Source organism: Mustela lutreola, chromosome 9 (genome assembly GCF_030435805.1).
Source record: "Mustela lutreola isolate mMusLut2 chromosome 9, mMusLut2.pri, whole genome shotgun sequence".
NCBI classification, from domain to species: Eukaryota; Metazoa; Chordata; class Mammalia; order Carnivora; family Mustelidae; genus Mustela; species Mustela lutreola.
In genome coordinates this window covers 72,916,079-72,931,298 of record NC_081298.1, presented here as the reverse complement: position 1 = coordinate 72,931,298, position 15,220 = coordinate 72,916,079, and the positions used below count along the sequence as shown (strand labels likewise).

Below are 15,220 nucleotides of genomic sequence, written 5' to 3'. Positions count from 1 at the left end.
ATGAGTAAATCAAACAATCCTGCAAATATAAAAGAGCAACCAAAGGGTAGGCCCCATCTTAGATTTATGGCTTACTCATCCAATCACTTTAAAGTAACCAATATAAAAAACCATTTGACTTGGGCTAAGACAACCCTAGCAAAGGGAAATAGTCTTTCACTTAGTTCAGATCACTAAACAATGTTTGACATAGAAAAAAACAAATCTACATGGCATAATACAAAATTCCAAAATGTTTGTGATTTTAATAGCACAGCCTGGCAATTGTCTCAATTCTTTACCATAATTTAAAGCTTTCTCTGATGAAGATAAATATATAAAAGAAATTTCCACTCAATTTTCCTCTCATTCCCTCACCTCCATTATCCTTGGGAGTGAACTATTTTCATTGATTAATTATAATAAAATACCTTTTCTCAACCCTGGAAGCCACAGCACTATATTCCCAGAATTTATTCAACAGTATAAGAAACTTATCATAAGGTCAATATAAAATTATTTTAGCAGTTTACAGATACTAATTATTTTTTAAAATCCTAAGAGTTCTTCATTTTTTAAAAAAGAAAACAATTTTATTCCTATTAATTTACCACACTGAGAGAAAAACAATGTGTAACATTTATTGAGCACATACTATTTGCAAGGCACTATGTAACAAACCTAACACATACTGGAACTTTTATGATATTCCATTAACTCAAAATATCTGATAAAGTTGGTAACCCTCAGGTAAGAAAAAATTTAGACATGTAAAAGGAAGGAACTCAATCTTTTCTACTGAATAACAATAAAACTTTCATTTTGATTAAGATTCTCTATTATAAATACTGTCCATCCCATAAAATCCAATACTGAGATTAGAGGGTAGAGTCAAATACCAAATGTACTGCAAAAAGACGTGTGTTTGATTATAATGCTACATGATGTCATGTATCCAGGACAACTGAAGCATTATGGTCTCTTAGGGATAAAACTGCCTCTTGGTCATAGATTTAGGTGACACAGCATGTGATCCATTGTCTCTACACAAAAAATGTGTGCAGCTGCATTTTCCAGTCAAGAAAGGGCGGGAAAGTGGGCAGGGGGGCAGAATACAAAAGGGTCAAAGATTTATCTCATAGGGAAACTGTTTTTCAAATAGAGGTAAAAAAAGAAATAAAACTGAGTGAAGGAAAATACCTTTCTCCAACTCATGCTGAAAGCATCAAACAGTAAAATCCGGGGAAAAATTCTGTTGTAACCTTCCATTGAATCCCTTTTTCTCCACCCTAACTTGCCCAGGTACTTAGTATAAACCATGATTTAAATGCCATTTCTATCTAAATAGTCTTGTGTTACCTGTACATTGTATAAAGACTTCCCCTACACATTGTTGCAGCATTTGTCTTTTAAAAAAAAGTCTCATTTTTTCATCAGTTTCCTGGGGAAGTTAAAATGAAGCAGAAGCTTTATAAGTAGAAAAAATGAAACACATTTGCTTCTAACCAGTCAACAAACCTGGTATTTTCTTTATAAAGACCAAATACTTTCCCTCAAAATGAATGCTAGCAAATAACCCCACCTTTCACACACAGAAATACTTATTTAAAAGAATAGTATCACAAAAGATCTAAATGCAGTGAAAACTGTTTTCTCTGATAAGGAAAATTACTAGTTCTAATAAATGTTTAAAAAAAGTTGATGACAAAATAACTTGAAAACTTCTATTACCATCTAAAACATAGCATTAATTTACTTTACCTGTTATTAAATATGATAGGGGAAAAAAGCACTATTAGCTCTTAGAGTAAATCTAGCTTAGAAAAACCATCTTTCTCAACCTTTAGGACTGCAATCAATGCTGTATACAAAGGAAAATATGTTAAAGGGTGGAAAACTCTGACAACACAGAAATTAAAAAAAATAATAATAATTGCTAATGGAAGGAACTAACCATGCCATCTAGTATTAGAAGTAGTATCACCATGCCACAAACCATATAGTGACCAGTTAACCAACCAGCCCTTTGGTTTTTTGACAGTCCTATGCCAAACTGGAAAAATGCTGAAAGGAGCAAAGTTACAGAAACCTGAAAGTCAACAGATCTTATGTCCTAAACTACAGAGGTAAATTTAGTTGGCATTTGAATACAAATAGTAAGTATTCCTTGTCATCAAAATTTACTTATATAGAAATTATTTTTAATCCTTTGAAATAAGCCATAATCCGTCAGCCATGCAGTAAATCCCCTACAGCCAATTAAATTTTTCCACTGAAAAAAAGCATCTTTTAAAAGAACATTCAAGATTGGAAATTACATTTAATAAAGGCAGAAAATGGTATCTTACCTTACTAATAGCTTTCTATATTAACTTTGGAAAGCAAAAGTAAAACTTAGGACTCTAAACCAGTTGATATATATCACAAACACAAAATATGATTAATTAAAAGTACGGTTAAAAGTAAGTACATTTAAAATAGACTCAACTAACTGAGTAATTACTGAAGTAAAATACATTTATGCTAAAAATTATTAAAGATACTTATGTTATTAAACAGACTATCTCCAGGGCATTGTAGAAAGTAAAACTTAACCTAATAACTAAGTTTCTAAATAAACATACTCAGAATATAACCTAAATCCTAAACAGCCAAATCAACTGTAGCTATATGTAGCTAGGAGGTCTAGTTGTCACTACCAGTAGATAGGATCAGCCACCCAAATGGATGTTGAGTTCCATTTGATAATACAGAGAATATTGATAGGAAAATGGCTGCTTTTCTTCTTGGAGGTAGATATTGCTCATCTAGACCCCTGTAATAGTAGTCTACATGAATGGTACCCATTATAATTGCTGCACAAACATATACAGGGGCTCTGACAAGAGCTTTTTAATTAGTCTCCCTGCATCTATGTCTGATCTTCCCTTGATTTGTTCTCTACAATATAATCTCATAAAATGCAAATCTGACAAGGTCCCTTTCTTTCTTAATCTAGCAAGGGGACCTTGAGGTCCAAATGTATAGTCCTTTACATGGTACATGAGACCTGGCATGACTTAGCCCCTAACTTCTTTAGGTCACATCTTTTGCCACTCTCTTCCTGATTCTCCCCACTTTAGATGTCTGAATAGGCCATGCTTTCTCCTCCTCCAGGGCCTTTACAAATGTTGCATCTTTTGCCTGACACACTCTTGATTTCACCTAACCCTGGCTGTTATTTATCACTCACATCGCAGTTGTAAAATCTTAAAGGAAATCTTCTCTACACCCCGGACTAGACAGGGCCCTAAGTTCTGTCCTTCCATAATATCCTAGACTTTTTTTTTTTTTAAGATTTTATTTATTTATTTGACAGAGAGAGAGATCACAAGCAGGCAGAGAGAGAGGGGGAAGCAGGCTCCCTGTTGAGCAGAGATCCTGATGTGGAGCTTGATCCCAGGACCCTGGGATCATGACCTGAGCCGAAGGCAGAGGCTTAACCCACTGAGCCACCCAGGCACCCAATATCCTTTTTAATAACATTTAGCATACCTGAGATGGCTTAAGACCTATCTTTCCTAACTGACTGAAAGCTACACAATGACAGAGCTGGTTTTCTGTTTTGTTTACAGCTCAAATAATTTTTGTCGGTCAGATCTTGGTTCTAGCTCTGCTGCTACATAACTTGGACATCTATAAAATGAGATGGTTGGATTTTCATTCTATACTAAATCTAAATGCCATCAAAAACTGAAATTAAAATATCACCAGCTTTCCTATAGATACATGGTAAAACCTATATATTCTACCCATATGTATATTTCTTATGTGTGTGTGTATAAATCATGTACACATGGATTTATGTAAATGAGAGCTAGTAGTTTCTTATATAAAAAAATTCACTAAATGCTTACTGATACCAGGAATTGTTTTTAGTGACTTACCAGTATTAACTCTTTTAATCTTCACAACTCTGCCAGGCAGTTGCTATTATTAGTGTCCATTTTATATTTGGAAACAGATACAGAAAGATTAAATGGCATGCTCATTACCACAAACTCTAAAGTAGCACAAAGGAGATACAAGCTGAGGGAGTATGGCTCTAGAGCTCACACTCCTTACCACTACACTAGTTGCTACCCTGCTTAGATTGCTCCACAAATACAAAAGACTGAAAAAAAAAAAAGTACATGCAAACATAAATATATCTGACTAAAAATCTATAGCATCAAGCTAATGCTCCTCTACTTGAAGTTAGTCCAAACCTGACTAATTTTGTCCAAAATTTTCTTGTGCATTTCTCTATTTATATTCTTGTCCCAGCTTTTCTAACATCTGGATTGTCTACCTTCCCTACCACCATTCAGCCAAAACTCTAAGGAGGACTCCTCCATGCAATTACCACCTGAACATCTTTTAGAAATGTTTCTCTCTCCTACTATGTTCCAATTGCATTTATATTGTCCTCCTTTTTTTTTTAAACTGTGGTTATTTGTGTCAATAACTCAAAACAAACAACGGAAATGAAACCACTTTATAAACACTAAAGTTCTATACCTTAAAAAAAGACTTACTCCAGAATGAAAAATAAAAACAAAAAGAAAACAATGGACATAACAACCCTAAGCAGAGTACTTAAGCATGGAGTATTTGGAAAATAGTATCAGAAAACTTTTTAAGCATTAATTATTTTAATTCCATTTGAAAATCTGCTATTTGGAAGTAGTAATTAAAGGAAGAATACAGTAAAACCATTTGTATGAAGCACTATAATGGAAAAAGTTTACAAAAACGAAGAGAAGGGGCGCCTGGGTGGTTCAGTGGGTTAAAGCCTCTGCCTTTGGTTCAGGTCATGATCTCAGGGTCCTGGGATCGGGCCCCGCATCAGGCTCTCAGCTCAGCAAGGAGCCTGCTTCCCCCACTCTCTCTGCCTGCCTCCCTGCCTAACTGTGATCTCTGTCAAATAAATAAAATAAAATCTTTAAAGAGAAAACGAATTTATTAAAGGTAATGATACACCATTAGTAAACCTCTTTTATAACTAAAAAATTGACCCTCCCCACTCCTTGGGGAAAGCTGGTTCCTACACTACTCCTGAATCTGTGTCTAGAAGGGTATATATCATATGGCAATTATTTACTTACATGCAGCATTTGCTATTTGTAAATAAGTACCTTTTTTTAAAAAAGATTTTATTTATTTATTTGACAGAGAGAGAGAGAGAGATCACAAGGCAGAGAGAGAGGGGGAAGCAGGCTCCCCACTGAGCAGAGAGCCTGATATGGGGCTCAATCCCAGGACCCTGAGATCACGACCGGAGCCGAAGGCAGAGGCTTAACCCACTGAGCCATCCAGCCGCCCCTGTAAATAAGTATCTTTACCTTGAACAAATAATTTAAATCTTTGTTTTTCTAAACATCAAGAAACTACCCCACTAAGTCTTCCAATTATTTCATATTTCTGAATGTAATTACTATCTTATATAAAGTAAAATCAACAAGTTCTCAAAACTAACCAATTCTTTCTCCATAATTTAAGAATAGCCGTAGGTGCAAATAATGTAGGTTAGCTTTTAAATATTGGAAAGAGCTAAAGCATTAAGTGTCAAAGCACTAACATTTGTGTATTTGCAACTGAAAGATAATCCCATGACCCTTTCAAAATTTCCCAAAGGATTTTTAATAGACTTTTAAATGCTTGCTCAACTAAGAAGAAATAATCAGGGCCAAATAACAGGTTCAGAGTGCTATGACATATAAAATCAATGGACAGCATTAAGTGGCAATAATTTTAGAAGAAATTAGTTTTTTTGCCAAGATTTTAGGGGGGGAAAGAGATATAACCACTCCCCAAATTAAAATTATCAGGAAGAGAATTATGGAAAATGGCAGCTGTGGTGGCAGCAAATTTTTGATTCCCTGTGAATCTTTACATAAAACAGAGCAATTAGGGAGCAAACCCAAAACCCATGGGTAACTTTTACAACAAAACTATTTGACAGTCTCACCACAAACTTCATAATACAAAGGACTGAAACAAACCACAAACAGCCAACCATTTTTCCCCTCACTCCTCCCCCAACCTGTTTTCTATTGGTGTCTAAGTGAGAGAAAGCAGGGGGGAAACAATGAGATGTATGAAGAATTTGAGAACAGACGTACAAAACAGCCAAAAGATATTCAGTGGAAAGCGGTGAGAGACAATTTGTGAGAAGCTAAAATCACTCCTGTACTAAGTGCAAGCAGTTCACAATAAGGCATACAGGCCTGGAGCAGTCTGGTCCTCTTAGGTCACTTGAATCTGGCACTTGGGGCTGTCTTCCAGGATAGAGTCTACACTTAAGAGTAAGTGCTGGGAATGAAAATAAAATTGAGCAGGTTATGGACAAACAAGATACAGGAAAGAGAAGGTCCAAATAGAAGTGTCAGAGTAGAACAGAGCCAGGAAATTTCAGAAAGCCATCTACCGTTTTTTTAATGGTGCACAAAAACAACAAAAGAGAAATCTGTGCAGTCAGAAGAGCTATCTGAACTAAGTCTCCTCCTACAAGTTCAAGAAAACTATTTCTTTATAAAAAACAAGTCCAAGTATTGGGGCTGAATATCATACAAAGTTACAGTAAGAAAAAAGAAACAGGAAGAGAGTCAAACTCATAGAAGCAAGAGAGAGGGGGAAATGGGAGTTGTTCAATAGGTATAAAGTTTCCATTATGCCAGATGAGTAAATTCTAGAGATCTGCTGTACAATACAGTGCCTACAGTTAACAATATTATACTGTACATTTAAACATTTTTTTAACAGGGTAGGTCTCATGTTAAATGTAATCAACACACACACACACAGAGTAATAATTTTTTTTAAAAGGGGGTGGTGGGATACAATAACATCCTACAGATAACTGAAGCATGCCATTAAGGGATATGCATAGGAGAAATAAAAATGAGCTTCTATTTCAAAAAGAACTTAAAAGAATTATACAAGACCTGAAAGAAAAACATTTATCAAAATAAAAAACTAAGAAATAAATTGACAAGAGTTCAGGAAAGAATCTGGATTTATAAAAAAGAGAAAATCAGGGACGCCTGGGTGGCTCAGTTGGTTGAGCGGCTGCCTTCGGCTCAGGTCATGGATCCCAGTGTCCTGGGATCAAGTCCCGCATTGCGCTCCTTGCTTGGCGGGGAGCCTGCTTCTCCTTCTTCTGCCTCTGCCTGCCACTCTGCCTGTGCTTGCTCTCGCTTCTCTTTCTATGACAAATAAATAAATAAAATCTTAAAAAAAAAAAAAAAGAGAAAATCATTTCAGAAATGAAATGATTCTTCTACTTAAAATGATTTTTCTACTTAAAAAGTAGAAGAAAAAATAAACATACAAGATAAAGCCTTAAAAACAGAAGGTGCAAAGAAAAGAGTCAAAAAGAAATGAAGAGGAAGGAAGTGTGCAAGCTTAATTCTAGTGTCTGGGGATATATACTTGGTAATAAAACAAAAAAGAAAATTAAGAGACTTTCAAAAAAAGTCAGGAATAGCAGTTATTTCTTGAGGGAAGGAAGTTATGTTTGGGAAAGAGGCAGATATGGAAGGGCTTCTAAGGTAGCTGGCAAAATTCCATCCCTTAACCTGGAAGATGGTTGCATGGGTGTTGGTCTTATAATTCACCAAGCTACACATTTGTTTTCTACATCTACATTTTATTTTACAGTAAAAAGGGTAAAAAAGGAATTTAGGAAAATCAAAAACTACAGATAAATTAATTTAAAACTACTAGGTATCAAAGGAAAACAGGTGCAAAAAAACCTTTTGGAATAATCTTCAAACCAACTTCATAAAATGACGTGGCAAACCAAGGGACAAATTTTCTCACAATGTTTTGTCCTTATGTTTGGCAAACAGGATGGTGAATTAAAAGTCTACTATCTCAATACAGAGTACCTACCTGTTCTGTTTCTCACATGTAACACATACTTTAAAAAGTATCTGACACTGACTAATTCTTAGAATTAACTGCATACATAAAAAATACATAAAAGGGTCTTTTTTAAGAGATACTCTAAAACTGCCTGGAGAACTCATCTTTGCAACAAATATGATGGTCTTCCAAATAAATAAAATTAAATTCAACAAACATTTATCCAGGATATATTATGTATGAGGTATTTACACTTCACTTGAAGAAATAAATAACACCTATAATAGAAAGCTATATATAGTGTGTGTTTTGAGAAAAGGTACAAAGTACTGCAGGTACAGAAGAAAGGGCTTTTCACCTGTCCTATTGCATTAATATTCTAACCAGACCCTTCTCATATTCCTCCAATCTATCCTTTCCAGTGATGGCAGAATGATCTTTCAAACACCAAAAGCCCCTTTTAAAAACTCTTCACAATGTACAGTACACAGGCAATTTAAATGCCTTACAAGGACAAGGTAGGCAACAAATGAATGAAGCTGATCTGGTGTTAAGACAATAGAGAATGATGGTCACCTCAAAAAGAAGGCAACTCCTTATTATAAGGGTTAGCCAGTTACCACCATGTAGGAACAGGAAACCATTGTTGCTACAATGTTCAATTTTTCCAGAGATGACAGAACTCTAGTCATTGCATGTGAAATGTACCAATATTTAAATGTTGGCAAATAATGCAAAATTTGAAGGAAAAAAAAACAAACAAGTAACAAAAGTAACCCAAACAAAAAACAGCTGTAGGCAAAATTTGTGAACACTGCCTTCAGAAATGGGTCTGACATTAATATCCCAATAGCTGGCCCAAGTGTCCTCAAAACTGCAAAAATGACTGTCTTTCTAATTCAAAGGAATAGTGAACAATTACAAAGTTTCTCTTAAAAGGTTAGCACCTGCTACCACTGGTCGGTAGCAATGGCTAACAGATAACAAAACACAAGGAAAAGTAAAAGAGGAACATTTACCTGATAGCCACCTCAAAATTGCTTAACCAGTTTTTGGTTTTGATTGTTTTCATCAACGGTTATATTCATGGGCACCATTTTATACCGCATACATGTTATATGGTCAAATTTTCTTTTCTTTTCAAGATTTTATTTCTTTCTTTCTGAGAAAGAGCAAGAGAAAGCATGAGCTGGAGGAGGAGCAGGAGAGAGAGAAGTGGACACTGCACTGAGTAGGGAGCCTAATATGGGATTTGATTCCAGGTTCCTGGGATCACAACCTCAGCCAAAAGCAGACGTTTAATGAACTCAGCCACTCAGGCACCACAGGTTAAATTGTCTTTTGCTAAAACTGCTTCTGGATTATATGATACAATCAAATATATACATGTATTTGTTCTTTAACAAAAGAACACCATGAGATTCTAGAAAATCATGGGGCTAGTAAAATCTAAAATTTTTGGTACAGTAACCTATAAGCTCCTAGAAAAATCTGGCTCCTGTATGCCAGTATTTCACACCACTTCAAGTTCCTGAATATACTACGCTCTTTTATTCCTTCAGGCTTTTAGATGTATTTAAGGCTCTCTACCCCATTTGTTACAACTGCTTAAAGTCATCTTCCAGCTCTCCTTGAATTATTTGCTTTTCCACCGTGCTTCCTTAGCATCCCATACAGAACCCTATTATGGAACTTATTTGCTGTTTATGACATACCTAGGAAACCATGACAGATACATATAACTGATACAAAATGAAACTATACTTTTACACTTACCATATACAATACGTTTAAATTTTCTATTTGATTTTTTTTTTTTTTTAAAGAAATGCTGATTACAGTTTACTACAATGGTTCTATCAACCACTTAGGAAATACTGCACTAGACTATAAATCCTTGCAGGTAGAACTCAATATATTCATTTTTATGCTCTCATACAGACCATTTAGTAAGCAAATGTTTAAATAAATGAATAAATATAGCAGCATCCTGTACCAGAAAAGTCAAAGAGCAAGGCTTTGAGATCAAACAGACCCATCAGCCAATAAGCTTATACAATCTGAGAAGTGACTTAACCTCCTTGAGTCCCAAGGAGTTAACACCAGTTACTTAACTCATTATAACAATAAAGTAGTAGCACTCCTAGATGAGGCATTCTATAAATTAGGCATCAAATGAGTGAAAATGTCCTGGAAATTAGTATTAGCTTCCTCTCCCTACCCTGTATTTTTACCTACTCCTTCCTGGAGACAGATCAAGATGTTTCTCATCCTGGCAAATAACTCTTTTTTAAAAGACTTCACGTCACAGTATCTAGAATATGCATTTTTTTCCCCAAAGATTTATTTATTTATCTAAGAAAAAGAGAGAGAGAGTGAGAAGGGAGAGGGAGGCAGAGGGAGAGAATCTTCAAGTTGATGCCCCATGGAGAATGGAGCCCATGTGGCTAGACCTCAGGACCCCTGAGATCATGACCTAAGTCAAAATCATGAGCCCAAAGCTCAACCAACTGAGCCACTCAGGTACCCCAGAATATGCATTTTTAAAGTCTGACAGACTTGAATTCAAATACCCAGCAGTGCATTTATATAACTTTTCATTATCTTTTTCTTTATCAAGAAGAAAAAAATATTTCCTGTAGGGTTTTTATAGGGAATTAATAAACTCTATATACTATATACTACGTATATAGTATAATTCCATAAGACTACAGTAGGTGCTCAATAAAAGGTATTGATTGCTGCTATGATTATTAATAAATGTTGTTCAATAACTATATAAGAGGTCGCATTCAAACTGAACTTTTGAGGATGGAGGAGCTGGACAAAGGCAGGGGGCAAACAAAAGGAATAGAAAAATATTTTCAAGAAATCACTTTTTTTTCTGTATTTCCTCCTTTAAGATAAACAAACCACAAGGATATGAGTTTATCAATTTTCTCAATTCACTACCTCCAAGGTTACAAATAAAACTCAAAAGTCCTATATTAGCTCTGTGTCAAAATTCTAACTTAAATAATAAATTATGCTCAGTGGGCTGTACAAATAGTGTGAAAGGTATAATGTATTAAAAACATTTTAGAAAGAACTTCAATAAGAATTCAAAGTAAAAAAAAAATTAACTGAAATTCTCATTCAACATGCCTTTAATCAAATTTTTGTCCAATAAAACCAGCACTGTTTTATTGATAATACTCTCAATAACACATTATTATAACACTACATTTATAACTGACAGTGAAATCAACAACTATGTAAGGTGTGGGGATAAATTCTATGGTTTCTTTTTAGGCAAACTCCAGAAAAGTAGAAATGACATCTCCTGCTCACCACTATATTCTTAGCACTGAAATGCAGTAGATGCTCAAAAAATATCTATCCAAGTTTAAATGTTTATTTATGGAAAAGAAAATTAGGTTGAGGGGGGAAAATATATGAATCAAAATTAGGTTAAGGCCTTGAGGATGGGATATGCTTAGCATCTTGCTTCTAAAACAGTAAAATATGGAAGGTGGGGGTGAAATGTGGCAAAGACCTCAAAGAGTGATCAAGATTATCATCAATTTTATCATATTGTTAGTATGTACTCTTGGAGTAATGTGATGAGAATGGGACTTCACCTCTGTTGTTTTCCTCCCTAAAACTCATGACCCTAGCCCAATCACGAAGAAAACAGTGGACAAATCTCAATTGAGGGGCATTCTCTAATATTTCTGACTAGTACTCCCCAAAACTGTCAGTCATAAAAACAAGAAAAGCCTGAGAATTTGGAATTCTGGAACAGAATAAGCATACTAGGAAAAACCTAGTGAAATCTGAATAAAGTATATGGTTTAGTTATTAGAAATGAACCAATTTTGTTTCCTTAGTTATAACAAATGTGTCATGGTAATATAAGTAATATAAGTAATCTTATATTCAGTAATATAAGAAGTTAACAACGAAAATGAGATGGAAACTGAGTAAGGTATACTCATGTGTACTGTCCTGCAACTTTTCTGTAAATGTAAAACTAATCTAAAAAAGTTTTATTTAAATAAAAACAGAGTAAGGAAAATAAGGAATGAATCAAAATCCCTTGGAAGTAAATGATGATAAACATTCTTTTAGTCTCTTTATGTTTGGTGGTAAGACAAAGATAGCATTCTCCTGTAGTGGAAATAAAGTTATTAATAAAACACCCTGTAGGCATCGTATAAGTCTATAGTATTAATTACGAAGTGACAATATGGCCAAAGCAAAAGCCCTCTGAATTTTAGTTTCCCAAAGTATCATTCTTGGTCCTCAACATTTCATTTCACTCTGTGACAAAAATTCATAACATTAGCTGTCATTCTGTATTGCATGGACTATCCCACATCTCTAATCTTTAGTCACTTTAAGGTCATTTTCCCCTTGTTATCTCCCACTCACCTTACACTCAACTAACTAAACTCCTCATCTTCTTGATAAAGCTCCTCTTCCAAACTTCCCTCTCAAAGTTATGCCTCTCCACCCCACAGTTTATTATCAGTAGTACACACTACTATCAAATGAATCTTCCTCAAATAAGGATTTTATCATAAACGCAGGCTCAAACACTTTCTTTCAACTAAACCATATTTAAATTCAGAAGTGATACTTTCAAGGCCATCCATAATTGCTTATGCTTTTTTGTACCTTCACTTGTAAAGATCCTTGCATACATCTCTCTACGTCCTATCATAAGCCTTTCCTTTATTCAGAAAATAATTCAATGCTCACTAAGCATATCACATATACACAAGAAAACAAGATTCTTCTGGGTGGTCAAAGACTTTATAATCTCCTTGGGGGTGATAAAACCTAAAAAAAAAAAAAGACTAACAAAGAACACAGGAATATTTCTCATTCAAAGCTGTAACTTCAGTTCCTATAACAGTGCCTGCCACATGAAAGGGCTCAAAAAGTATTCATTAAGTGAAAACAAGGCAGTATAGAATGCTATAGCCAAAAGAATTATATGCATTTTGAGAAGGTAAAGAATTTTCAGTTGGAGAAGTGAAAGCAGGTCTGTATTTCTGTGATTCTAAGGCTCTAAGGACAGCCAAGACTCAAGATCAAGTATTTCTTGCGTGGTTAAGAGGATGTGTGCAGGTACATTTCCAACAGAAAAATGTTACACCAGCAAAGGTAAGAAGAAGTAAAATTCTTTTACAACACTTAAGTAGTAATTAAAGAACAGTTCCTGAAGGTTACTGAAAAATAAGATAGAAGAAGACAAGGACCAAAGTTGGGAAAGTCCTGAGAAGAAATTTGGTATTCATGTTTGACATTCATGTTACACCAGCAAAGGTAAGAAGAAGTAAAATTCTTTTACAACACTCAAGTAGTAATTAAAGAACAGTTCCTGAAGGTTACTTAAAAATAAGATAGAAGAAGACAAGGACCAAAGTTGGGAAAGTCCTGAGAAGAAATTTGGTATTCATGTTTGACATAACATAGGTTAGACTTTAGAAAGCAAGAGCCTTATTTCTTGAAGAAGCCTCCCCAATCAAAACCCTGTAGGTTCCTTCTCCTTTTAAGCTTTATAGTACTTGCCTGCATTATAAAATTTAACTCCTAACTGTATTCTCTCACAATATAAATTCTTATTTTCATTGGTGTTAGTCTGTTGTCTTCAACTGAAGAATAGGGATCATATCATAGACCTCTGTTTTTTCCCTAACAAATGAGAAAAGCACTGGGCCTCTGAAGCTTTATTTCGGGAGGACTTTTTGCATTTGTGCAAAACCCAGTTACCAAAATGACAACAATCTAAAAGCAACACACAACATACATACTATGAGTAGCTAAGCTACCATACGAACAGGAGTTAAGTCCTGTTTGGACAGCACTTTTTAAAAGTTTCATTCGATAGTTGAAGCCCATAATAATGTGTCAGACAGCATATGTTTTCAGTGCTTCCTGCTTTATATAAGTATTTCACCACCTCATTTACTTTTCTTTCTCAACTAAGCATTCCTCTCAGTGGTCAACACATATACTAATTTCTCAATAACATTATCTTCTCTGCACCGAAGCCTCTCTAAACTTTTTATTTATTAACTTCATTGATTGAGAACCATTGTTATGGCATAAATTTTAATAAAGGGTGCTGCTGTAACTTCTGTACATAATTCTTTTACACATTCTAAATGTTTCCTGTGGCTTAGCACCCTTCAAGTAAAACTGATTCAAATAACATATGTTACAGAAGTAATTCAAATCCACCAAAGCTTTTACAAAATGAAACATGATGCGTTAGTGTCCAGGGATTACACCTAAATTCTAAAATTCTCCAACTCTCCAAAAGTTTGGATTTTTTTCATCTTCAACCCTTTGACCTTCTATTTTAAAATTAAATGTCATTCCTTAAAATAAAATCTGTTCATGTTAACATTCATATTAACTATTAAAACTTTCCCCAAAAAAGCTTAAAGTGCGCACACATAAATCAAACGGTATTTACCTCATCCCTAAACAAGTATTTTCACTAATAATGTATTTTTCCAGGTCAGAATTTTTATGTAAGGAGAAAAAAATAAGACTTTTATAAAACTCAAAAAGAAATATTCCACAACATGATTATTTCTTATTGCACAGAACCTCTCACTAACGCTTTTGAAATACAAACGACTTTTTTTTTCCCCAGAGTTGGGGAACTCCATAATGTTCTACTCTATTGCCCCACCACCTCTTAACGGTACCTAATACTGCTGAGTTTTTAGAGCTGAATCATCAAAACAGCACAAGAAGGCAAAAAACCACGTCAATATATACCCTTAGAAGGACTGCAAGGTAACAGGTAAGTCTTACAATTCGGACGGAACAGAGATAGACATGAACAGTTCAGCTTTTTCCACTTCCTCATCTCCGAAAACACCAAAATAAACGTGGATTTGAGGCTACAGCACGATTGCAAAGCCGCGGGTACCAGTGAAGCCTCACATCTAGTGGCGCTAGGGCACTCTATTACACTCAGCCGGCCACGTGGCTGTCACAATCAGAAGGAAGACAGGAGAAACAGCACAAACTAACCTGGAAACAAATAACCTTCCTCCTCCCTCCACCGCGGAGTTGGGGTAGAAAAAAGACCATGCCGTTTCTTTGCATGATAAGACTTTTTTTCCTGTAAGGTGAAAACGAAGTACAGGGGCTGCTTTAAAGAGACTTCAAATCAAAAATCAGGTCCAAGAAGATCCCGAGTGTGCACCCCACTGAATTCGCTAAGCTCACTCCCGCGAGCTAAGATGTGAACAGAGGCATTTTGCGAAGGGGTAAAAGAGGTGGAGTTGAGTAACAGTAGAGGATGGAGGGTTATGCACTGGGGCCCGCTTTCTCCTGACTCCCCCCG

General features: G+C 35.2%; 1 protein-coding gene across 4 annotated transcripts in view; it reads right to left on the bottom strand.

Moving 5' to 3' along the window:
- The window catches only part of FOXN2 (forkhead box N2), a 67,384-nt gene that overhangs the window by 50,798 nt on the left and 1,366 nt on the right, over positions 1–15,220 (bottom strand). The window contains exon 2 of one of the 4 annotated variants that reach the window (XM_059134751.1): positions 14,905–14,995. The exons of the other annotated variants lie outside the window; for them this stretch is intronic. The gene's annotated coding sequence lies outside the window, so the exon portion shown is untranslated. The remainder of the gene's footprint in view (positions 1–14,904; positions 14,996–15,220) is intronic. 4 annotated transcript variants of the gene reach the window in all.